The sequence below is a fragment of the Sapajus apella genome, unplaced genomic scaffold (assembly GCF_009761245.1).
Source record: "Sapajus apella isolate SASKATOON/1434 unplaced genomic scaffold, GSC_monkey_1.0 scaffold6, whole genome shotgun sequence".
NCBI lineage: Eukaryota > Metazoa > Chordata > Mammalia > Primates > Cebidae > Sapajus > Sapajus apella.
Window position 1 is genome coordinate 12,137,990 of NW_022436946.1, and position 11,700 is coordinate 12,149,689.

The following is an 11,700-nucleotide window of genomic DNA, read 5'->3' on the forward strand; positions in this document are numbered from 1 at the left end:
TCCTTCCTTCCTTCCTTCCTTCCCTCCCTCCCTCCCTCCCTCCCTCCTTCCTTCCTTCCTTCCTTCCTTCCTTCCTTCCTTCCTTCTTTCTCTTTCTCTTTCTCTTTTCTTTCTTCCTTTCTTCATTTCCTTCTCCTCTCTCCTTCCCTCTCCTCTCTTCTTTTCTTTTCTCATTTCCTTCTCCCTCCCCTCCCCTCCCCTCCCCTTCCTTTCCCTTTTTTTTTTTTCAGATGGGGTCATGCTTTGTTGTCCAGGCTGGTCTCGAACTCCTGGGCTCAAGTGATTCTCCCACCTTGGCCTCCCAAAGTGTTGGGATAACAGGCGCGAGCCACTGCACCCAGCCATAGTTTCTTTTTCAGACTGTGTTATTTTGAGCACTCCAGGTGAGGTCCATTTAACAGTAAAACATAAGGATAATTTTTAGCAGGTGAGTACAAATTCTCTTCCTCACTTATAGAAGAGAAAGAAAGGCATTAGTAACATGACCCGGGCCATGCCTTTGAAGCCAAGTTCACGTGTTCTGAAGCAGGAAAGGCAGGAGTAGCCATTGACATTTTTATTCTAGAGCAGAGCCTGCTCCAGGGTTGGGCAAGATTGAAATAAAATATTGTATTCATGAGATAAGCACTCCATGCTTTGGTCCCTTTTCACAGACATAGAAGTGCATGTTATTACTAAGTGTTTGAGGTGGAGAAAGAGCCCAACTACTTCTTGGGCATGACTAAAACTATCTTTTTCCAGAGGCAACAGATGGGACAGGGGCTTTGCAGTCTGACAGATCTGAGTTCGAGATCTACCCCTTTACTAACTGTGGCAACCTGAGGTGCTGCATCCTTCTGAGCTTTGGTTTCCTTGTCTATAAATGAGAAGAATGTTATGTGCCTCAACGTGTTGAGTAAAGACATAATGTGATTATATGTGTAGAGTGCCTGACATCTGGCAGATAGCCAATAACTATTAATTTCTTTCTTTTCCTCCTTCTGTGTGGCTCGTAATACTTTGCACATACTTCAGTGCTATTTCTCACTATTTTGATTAGTTGTGAATTTCCTTTTTTCTCCCTTGCTAGAGTCCTCAGAGGTCCTGTTTCATTCATCTTTGTATTCCCTGCACATGTTATAGTGCCTTCTCCTTGGACAGTGATCAGGAATGTTAAGTTTAATTAAATAGGTGAAGACATCTATTAGAGATAGGAAAAAGAACATCTTTTTCCAGCCCCAGACCTTGTTCTGGGCTTTGAAATTCTGATAATTTAATTTTCTTTGGGCGAAACAATAGAAACAGACTCTGGTTAACTGGTTAACTTAAGCTAAAAAGGACTTATAGGGAGAACTCTTCAACAGTCCTTAAAAAAAATTTTTTTTTTGAGGCTAGAGTGCAGTGTTATGATCTCAGCTCACTGCAACCTCTGCCTTCCAGGTTCAAGCGATTCTCCTGCCTCAGCCTCCCGAGTAGCAGGGACTACAGGCACACATCACCATACCCAGCTAATTGTTGTATTTTTAGTAGAGACAAGGTTTCACCAGGTTGGCCTGGCTGGTCTTGAACTCCTGGCCTTTCGTGATTCACCCACCTTGGCCTCCCAAAGTGCTGGGATTATAGGTGTGAGCCACCACGCCCGGCCTCAGCAGTCTTATAGGAGAGCTCAACAAGCAACCTGGGGAGATGGGAGCAGGGAAGCTCCCGCAACATTAGTGTGAGAGCCTTGCTCCAGGCGCCACCATCAGACCTTCAGCTCCAAATGTATCCATTAATGGGATCACCACCAAAAGTTCAAATTCCCAGAAGAAAGCCCAACTTGTATCAGGTGCCCTTATTATAACTAGAGCACCAAGATTGCAGAGGGAAGCCATAGTTGCTCCACATCGCATAACATGGGACCCTTCTAGGCATGCCTCCTTGCCAGCTTGAGAACTTTAAGCTGCCACCTATTTATACCATCTGTGTCAGATGTCATCTTACATCTAATTCCCTTCCACATACATGAAATGAAAGCGAGTCAAGGGAAGACTTAAGTAAAGAAAAACTGGCCAGATGTGATGGCTCATGCCTGTAATCCCAGCACTTTGGGAGGCCTAGGCAGTCAGATCTCCTGAGGTCAGAAGTTCGAGACCAGCCTGACCAGCATAGCGAAACCTGATCTCTATTAAAAATACAAAACTTAACTGGGTATGGGGGTACATGTCTGTAATCCTAACTACTTGGGAGGCTGAGGCAGGAGAATTGCTTGAACCCAGGAGGCAGAGATTACCGTGAGCTAAGATTGCACCACTGCACTCCAGCCTGGGTAACAGAGCAAGACTCTGTCTCAAAAAAAAAAAAGAAAAAAGAAAAACTCATTGAGGAGCAAGTCCTAAAGCTAGCAAAAAGCCCCTCCCTCCTTCCCTCCCTTCCATTCTTCTTTCCATCGTCCTTTCTATCCTTCCGTCCTGCCACAAAGATCTCTTGTCTATTATGCAGCAGCCCCTGTGGAGCACTGGGATACACACGGCATGATCCTTGCTCTAAAGGAGGTGACTTCTCAGCAGAGGTACACAGGCATGGAAAAATAATTTGTTAAAACGTAATGAAGCGACAGTAGGGGGATGGAGTGTCCAGTTGAAGAGGACAGTATGATGCTGGGGAAAAAGCACAGATTAGATCACGACAAAGCTAGGATCCAATTCAGGAAGCCTGATGCAAATTCATTACCATCCATGTGGGGATGGACATTTGTTTCCAGGTGTCCTCCCCCCACCTTAGCCATAACAACTGCCCTGATAGTCCTTTAGCAATTATCCTAGGCTAGTCTTATTTACAGACAGATGGTCACTGTGCACTGGAAGAGTGTCAAATGGCCCCTTGCCCTGGCATATTTTTCTTAACTCACTGCTCTGATACTGGAAGTTTCCAGATTGATTAGAATGATTGCCCTGGGTAAGGCAATATGTCCAGAAGGCCCCATTAGAATGCTAAGAGGTAACATCCACAGTTACGAATATGTTATTAAGGACTAGCTTATCTATCATATAGGCTGGCTTTCAATTAGCTGAGGGTTGGATCCACTGAGAACCTGTCTGGAGACGTGCACAATTTATTTGAAATGAGGGGCGAGAAAACATTGAGGCGAGAACACATTGAGTACTTCACAGGAAAGGCTAGATCACAGAAGGAAAAATGTGAGAGGCAAGAGATGGAGGGGAGGAGCAGAGAAAGAAGGAGAGGCAGTGGCCTGGAGGGAGACAGACTCTTCTTGTTTTTGACTTAAGGGAGGGTGGTGTTTTTGAAGGGTTCTAAGGAGTACTGAAAAGGCGTTCTCTGGTCACAGGAATTTGGACAAAGGTGGATTAAACAAAGTTAGATTTCTATTCTAAAAATTCTCAGATTCTTAATTATGGCAGCATGCCTTAATAAAAACATCTATAATATTGATAATAATATTGGTAATAACTAATACCTATTAAAGACTTGCTTCTTTTCTGGTACTTCACAGTTTGTGCTTTATATGTTATTGGCACTGAATTCTCACGACCTCACAAGTAAGTGCTATTGTTACAGATAATGTTCTATAGATTAAGAAAAACAAAGGTTTAGAAGAGGTTAAGAAACTTGGGTAAGGACACAGCCAGCAAAGCTATGGCACTGGATTCTAGTTGGAATTTTTGCTCTGACTTCACCATTAAAATCCTTAACTACTAGAGTACGTCATGTCTTTTAGGGAATAAAGTTCTAAAGCAGAGGTTGACAAAGTTTTTTTGGTAAATAGCCAGCCTGAAATAGCTTTGACTTTGTGGGCCGTATGGTGTCTGCCCCAGCTACTAACTCTATTGCTGTAGTGTGAAAGCAGCCATGGGTGATATGTAAACAAAGTGGGTTGTGGCTATCCCATACCAAAAAAAAAAAAAGTTCTAAATACACCAAAAAAGTAAAAATAGTAGGTAGTCAAAATGACCCTTCAAGTAACGGTAGCTGCTTACAAGAACTTCCCTTCGCGATACAGCTGGGTCTATCAAAGCACAACAGCAAAATTGACTGTTTTTGTGTCTCTCTGCATTTCAGGGTTCTCTCTTTCTTTAATGGTAGAGAACAAGTTTAGTTTGAAAAGAGAGAAGAGAAATAGAGGACATATTAGTTTGTTCTCACACTACTATAAAGAAATACCTGAGACTAGGTAATTTATAAAGAGAAAAGGTTTAATTGGCTCACAATTCCAAAGGCCCTACAGGAAGCATGGCTGGGAAGGCCTCAGGAAACTTACAATCCCGGCGGAGGTGAAGGGAAAGCAGGCATGGCTGGAGCAGGAGGAAGGAGGGTGGAGGTGCCACACGCCTTTAAACAATGAGATCTCATGAGAACTCTATCACGAGAACAGCACCAAAGGGCGAAATCCACCTCCATGATCCAGTCACCTCACACCAGGCCCCACTTCCAATACTGGGGAATATAATTTGACAGAAGATTTGGGTGGGGATGCAAATCCAGACCATGCAAAAGGACATAAAGTATTCCCCCACCACCTCCCCCGCCTTTTTTTTTGTTTTTGCAGGGTAAGTATAGTCAAATTCTAGTCAAATAAAAATGCATGTCTGGTGGCCCTTCCACTAAGTAATCTTTCTCAAATGATTTAACTCCTTCCTGCTGAGGGGAGGGAGCAGAACATTTCATGAACTTAAAGAATCATGTCAAATTCTTGACAAAATGTTTGCCTGGGATTATTTCAACATCCCCTTCCTGACTGACAAGGAAAACTACCTTCAGAAAGTTAGAGCTGGAAGAAATAGTTCGAGGCTGAAAAAGAGGAATAGCTAGCTCTGAAGTTATCTGCCGACCAGGTGCTATGGAGGGGTAACTTGTCTGGATTGTGGATGTGATTTCTTTGGAGACATAAAACATCAAATCTCTTGAGACCTAAAAGAAAAGAAAGTTTTATTTTGGTTCACTGTAGGAACTTAGGTCTGATTTCAGGGAAACTGAGACTAGCCCAGCAGGAAGTATGCATATTTGAAATACCCAAAGAAGTACTAAGAAGACTCCTTTGTGCACCATAATGTCTTCCAGCTGAAGGCTAGAAGGTCACTAATCCAGATTTATTTCTTGTGATTAAAGCTGTGCTTTCTGAGACTACAATCTTTAGTGACAAGTGACTTCGGAGGTACTCATGAGGGATGCAGTGTTGTATTATGGCTGGATACCAGGCTTGTGTGTGTAGCCTGGCTCCATCAAGCATCTACCACCTTCCTAACTTACCGGAGAACATCCAACTCTTTAAGCCTAACTGACCTCTTAAAATGAGGGTAATAATAATGCCTATTTCCTAAAAATGTGGTAAAGGTCAAAATATTGCATACATATGGCCTTTTGCTCAGTGCCTAGTATATGAGTGCTCAATACTCCTTAGCTATTATGATAGATATTAGTAAGTCTTTGTTAGCCACCATCTCTAGAGTGCATTTAATCAGATTGATTTCCACAGTAATAGTTCCCTAAGAATATTGGAAAGGTAGGAGAGAGAAGTCTTTCTTGATCTGTGAGGGGGAACTGAAGATAGTATAATTGTGGATCAAGGAGGAGAGGAGGGCTTAGTCATGAGGCATACCTGGGTTTTCAAACCTTATTTTATTACTTGTGGTACTTGCAATATTAACTTGGGAATTTACATAATTCTCTTGGCCTCAGTTTCTTTTTACATAAAAAAGTGCAAAGCAATACCTGCCTATTTTCTAAAGCAGTATCCGGAACAGGGTAAGGAGAGGGTAAATGAGTACATGAAAAATAACAGCCACTTTAGGTAGGACTCCAACACTTTGGGGCTCTTTTTATTAGTTGCTTATTTTTCCACATTAGCCTAACGTGTATGTTTTTATTGGGATCATGCTACATTTAAAAGTTATTGAGGCTTAAAGAGGAAGGAAATTACGACATATGTTACAACACGGATGAATGTTGAGGTCATTATGCCAAGTGAAACAAGCCATTTGCAAAAGGACAAATACTGTGTGATTCCACTTAGATGAAGTGCCCAGAGTGGTCAGATTCACAGAGACAGAATGTAGAATGGTGGTTGCCGGGAGCTAGGGAGAGGGGAAGCAGGAAATTATTGTTCAGTGGGGATGGAGTTTCAGTTTTACAAGATGAAAGAAGTCCAGCGATGGAGAGTGGTGATGGTTCACCACAACGTATTTGACAATGTATTTGATACACTTAAAATGGTTAAGATGGTAAATGTTATGTTACATGTATTTTATCACAAGGGAAGGATAATCTAGGGAGAACTGACATCTTCTTATAATTGAGTTTCCCTGTCCTTGATATTCCACAAATATCTCCATATTCATTCACCTTTGTAATTTTATTCTTCAGGAGCACTTTTTTTCTTCATATACATTTGCACATTTGTTATTAAATTTTTTATCTAGGTATTTCCTGTGTTTAGAGGCTACTGTAAATATAAGCTTCTATCCCATTTATCTTCAGACTAGCTGTCATTTAAAAATAAAACATTAAAAAGCATCACGAAACAAACCATATATTGTAATAAGTAACTTACAAGGTCTTCATTCTTCAGGAAATGCAGAATGAATTAGTTTCAGAACCATTTCAACAAACAAAATTTGTACAGACATTTGTTCCTATCATTAAGTTACTGTAATACATGCTAGTTATGTAGTTTCTGAAATCTTAACCACAAAGAGAGATGGTTGTTATTGGAAATAATAAGATACCAAAGCACAATTGGAGATACAGTTGTAAAGGATACAGTTTGTTCTTATTCATAACTCCTCACTGTCTTCTAATGGGTGACCTTAGTCTCTGGAAGGCCCTCTGTTTGCCAATGGTCTAGCTGTGAGCAGACAAATTCAGAGGATTTTGGTTGAGTGGCAATAAATGGTTTGGGTAAGAAATAGAAGAGAAGCTTGGACTTCTGGGGAAAGATCCTGGAATGTGAAAGCCTGGAATAAGCGGGGCTGGAAATTGGAGGGGAAAGGAGTGAGAAGGAAGCCTTCTAGCTGAATAAAAAGTTTGGGAGTGAAAGAAACATGCTGTACTGTGATATTTTAATTTGTGTGTTGAGAGCCGGGCCATGCCAACCTTTTCTTTGGTGAAATGGTTCTTACAGGTTGAGAAATCAATCCTTATGAATATTTGCACCTATTTTTTCAAAAAGCAGTCCATAAACATTTTTATTTTTCCAAAATTTGGTTACTTCTCCCATCATGACTCCCATCCTGACTGCGTAGCGTTATAGTCAATTCTTATTTGTGAAATTTTGTGTTTTAAAAACAAAGTTTCTCTTTCATTTCCAGCAATTGACTCTAATAAGTCTGATTCTTGTTGCATTTTGGATAAAGCAAAAAGCCTTGCTGAGGTCAATTGCATTTACTGTGCTCCACTCTTGCTCTTCCAGATGACCTCCATACTACGTTGCTGGCTTCCTGTTGGGTAAGTTCTTGGCTCTCAGGTCACCAGGTCTTAGCTTTTGCTTGGGATATACCCATGTCTAAAATTACGTTATTTATTTTTATTTCTTTATTGCAGCTTCTCTTCCTCAAAAGCTTTGGTGGAGAGATGAATGTGGATCTTGTCTACTTTGTTAACTGCTATATTCTTGGTAGTCAGAATAGTGCACATGGTAAGGCCTTAATAAATATTTGTTGAATGAACAAATGAGTAAGATATGGTTAAGCCTCTGTATTTCTTTTTCTCTCTTAAGTTGCAGTTTGTATCTATGGCATTGGCTGAAATACAGGTTCCATATAAATACAGGTTCCACATTGCAATAATTAAGAAATTATATGACCATAATGGATTAAGAAAATGACTTTTGAGTCTTCTCTCTACTCGTAGGTTTTTAATATTAAAGGACCTTGTGTTCTCACAAATAACAATAATGATAAAAGATACACAAAAAATAATGTAAAGCCAACAACCTCAAACAATTCCAGATGTTAAACATTTGGCAGCACAGAGAAAGAAAGGAGAAATTAGGGTAGGAAGGAATGAGTGGGTTTGGTTTGTGTTTGAGAATATTCTGGTTTTTTGCTTGCTATGAAGGCCCTACTATTCTTCTTCATATGATGCATACTGTGATTTCTGGCAACATATTGATTTTAGCCCACTTATAAAATCTATTTTTAAAAGTAAATAACATCTGCAAAGCAGAAAGCTTTTTGTTCATGAATACAAAAATAGATACAGTGAATAGGAATCTAGTATTTAATAACACAAAAGGATGACTACAGTCAGCAATAATTTGTGAACATTTTAGAATAACTGAAGGAATACAATTGGAATGATAGTAACACAAAGAAATGATGAATGGTTGAGGGGACAGACACTCCATTTACCCGGAGGTGATTATTATACATTGTCTGCCTGTATCAAAATATCTCATGTATCCCATAAATATACATACCTACTGTTAGGCGTGCTCTGAATGAAGAGACTACCTAAACAGGCTTTGTGTGAGCAATAAGGCTGTTTATTCACCCGGGTGAAAGGAGGGTGAGTCCGAAGAGAGAGTCAGCAGAGGGCGCTGGGATAGGAGTTGGTTTTATAGGTTTGGGGCAGGCAGTGGAAAGTACAGAAGCTACAGTTCAGGGCTGTTTTTGCAAGGGGGAGGGTGTTGCATCAGGTGGGAGGTGTCACAAGGTCCAGTATTACAAGGTTGGGTTATCAGATAAGGCAAGAACGGTTGAAGGAGGAACAACGGCAAAATGTTGTGAGGTCAGTTAACTGAGCACTGCAGTAGCTAGCTATTTTCCTTCTTTTAAGGTTTTCTGGTTACTCCAGACTTTCTGGCTCGGGGAGGCCTTCTGGAGGTGTCCGTGCAGGTCACAGGGTTGACCATGGCTTAACAGTGGTGTAGTCCATGGTGCAGTCAGTTCAAGGAGCTTGGCACCTACTATATACCCATAAAAATTAAAAATTAAAAATTTTAAAAAGAAGGAAAGAAAAATGGCTTAGTCAAAGATTTGGAGTTAAATATATTAAGTTTTAAAATAAAATTTTATTAGGTTCAAAAATATTTGTCACCAGAGCAATAATATTAATGTAGCCCACATTTACTGAGTAAATTTTAAAAACTAAAAGATGAGCATAAAACAACTAGGCATTTAACTCAAGATTCTAGACAGGAAAAAGGCAACAAACAATAGGAAGAAGAAATAAATAAAAATAAATGTGAAGATTTATAAATTTAAAAGCAAGTATACAGACTTGAAGAGGAAAGTTAATAAGTTTTGAATACATCAAAATGAAAGATGTCTGTTAAGTAAAAGATTCTGAAAAAAGTTAAGACACATGCAATATATTAAGAGAAGATATTTGCATCATTTATAACTAACAAGTAATAGCTAGAAAATACAAGAAACCTCCTCCAATGAACAACAATATCAACTATCACTACACCAAGTGAAACACTCTGGAAGAAAATGAGGAGCAGATTCCGAAAAGGAGAAAGTGTCATGAATGGCAAGCAAGCACATCAATAGATGGTCAACTGTGTAATAATTAGAGTGCTTCACAGGAAAGTCCCAGCTCTTAGAGCTGGCCAGCAAGCTTTGATATGCAAATACAGGCCATCAGAAACTGGGTCCACCCAAACACGGCGGTTCCTGCCCTTGTCTTCTTGCCCTTGCCCTCACATGTGCCTGGCAACATGGCTGCCCTCACGTATTCCCACATGTGCAGAACATCATGGCTAGGATGGGAGGTCCGGTTTTTTCCAGGTCTACATGAGTTACATGCCTGGTCAAACCAATCTCCTGAGCCTTAAGCAAATCAGACACTACATCCTTCAGCCTCCTCATATAAGTAGCCACTTTTCCGAGGCACACAGGGTTTCTGCTTTTGGCTTTGGAATCCCCCTCCCTCTGTCTCTGTTTGGGGGAGCTTCTTCCTTCTTTCTTGCCTTTTAAACTCTCTGCTCCTTAAACCCCACCCACACACACATACACACACACTCTCAGAGTGCTTCAATGAAAACAACGAGAAGCCATTTTATCCCTGTCATGGTAAATATCTTTAATAAATAGATGAGTCCTTAATCTGTTCTGGAATATAGAAAATGACAAAAACCTTTTGTCCTACCGGTAATAGTAAGCCTAGGTAAGACTAGCAGTATGATAAAGAGGAATTCCTATTTAAGAAGCAGGTGGCCTGTATCCATAGGCTACATCCACTATCTCCATAGGCTGGGACAGAGCCTATATTTATTCATAGGCTATACCCATAGGCTCCATCCCAGTCTAGTGTCTGAGCCAATTCTGACTGCATATAGCCCCAGTCTACTCTTCCCCACCTCTAAAATCCAAGACAGACTTTACCTTTGTGACTTTCATAGTTTCTAGATGAAGAGGAGGCAGGGCTGACCGCTGAACACCAACACTGTTCCCTAGCAATCAAAGCTCCCCACATCGCACACTGTTTACCTCATCCCCCAAATAGCTTCATTTTCATGTCAAGGATTCTGTCTTTGTTCTTGCCAACATGTCCATTTCTAGTCCAGGGTTTCCTGACTTGGTGACTACGGACAGCTAGAAGGTTGCAGGCATCAGCAGCAAGGGATTTGAGAATGCTTTCTTATACCAAATGTTATCTGTAGATTGAATATCTTATACACATAAGTGTGGCTGTTTTTCCAAATGAACTTCTATCAGCCTGAGTTTAAGCAAAGATGGAAACCACATAGTAATGTAAAGCAAGAGAAGTTTAATATAAAGAATTATTCAACAGTGATAGAAGAATAACTATAACAATGTAAAGAGAACTTTCAAGGGTATCTGAGGATTGAGGGAGAGTACCCAAGGAAGAACAACTTGGAAAGAGGGTTTACTCCCTAAGGCTGGGGTTCAGATCTTGTTGGAGAAGGTGTGTTTGCAGTCCAACAGATGTCAGAGAAGCCTGATATTTTCCAGGACAAGAGCTGGTCCATAGCTGCTGGGCAAATAGGATGCAATCTCTTGGAGCACAGGCAAACTGAAGCCGTGACTGAGTGCACAGTTAGGCCACTGCTGGGGACGTGAGGCCTGGAGCACACAGTGCCTATGCTGCAGGCTGTGAAAAGGTGGCCATAGGCTCAGGATCAGATCAAATAGTCAGCGAGAGACTGTGCCTCTGGACAGGTGGTAGGGGCAGGGCACAGCAGGATGGTCCTATACCTAGTACCACTAATGGATTACGCAGCTGGAGCAAGAAGAAGAAAAGTAGCATACCAGAATCAGGAAGAGAAACTCGCTTTCTTCTGCAATTCTGCTCCAGTGGCATCTGCTAACGAAGCTTAGCACTGTGCTCACTGTAAAGGAGAAATGCTTAAAGGGTCCAGTGCATGTTTGTAGAGCAGCTGTGGCAGAAACCTGGAATGAAGAGGTAATGCATTGAAGACTGGTATAGCACTGGTAGAATTAGTGAAATACAAATTTATGTCAAAGCTCTGCTAATTCCTAGTGGATTTTTATCGTGACGTATTTTTGATGAACAGATTTTTATTGTTATATATTTCTCAATTAGCAGATGTAAAAAAGATGACAATTAGCATGTGCGGAGTCCACACGACATTTTGATATTCAACATGGGTTCTTTTTCTTGACAATGGGGGAATATGCTGCTCTAGCAAGACTGCAATGATGAACCCCAGGTGATGCCCACCTGTTGGCTTAACTCTAAAACAGCATCTTCCGGTCCAGCTGTCAGGTTTCTGTAACTCATCCTATTAACTCTAGT

The 11,700-nt window shown here is 40.8% G+C and overlaps 1 long non-coding RNA gene across 1 annotated transcript in view; it reads right to left on the reverse strand.

Moving 5' to 3' along the window:
- Positions 1-9,779, reverse strand: part of LOC116549010 — a 19,062-nt gene extending 9,283 nt beyond the window's left edge. Inside the window, exons 1-2 of the long non-coding RNA XR_004267668.1 lie at positions 9,504-9,779; positions 8,765-8,770 (exon numbers count right to left, since the gene is read on the reverse strand). This is a non-coding gene — a long non-coding RNA (uncharacterized LOC116549010). The remainder of the gene's footprint in view (positions 1-8,764; positions 8,771-9,503) is intronic.
- Between the last annotated feature and the right edge of the window lie 1,921 nt (positions 9,780-11,700).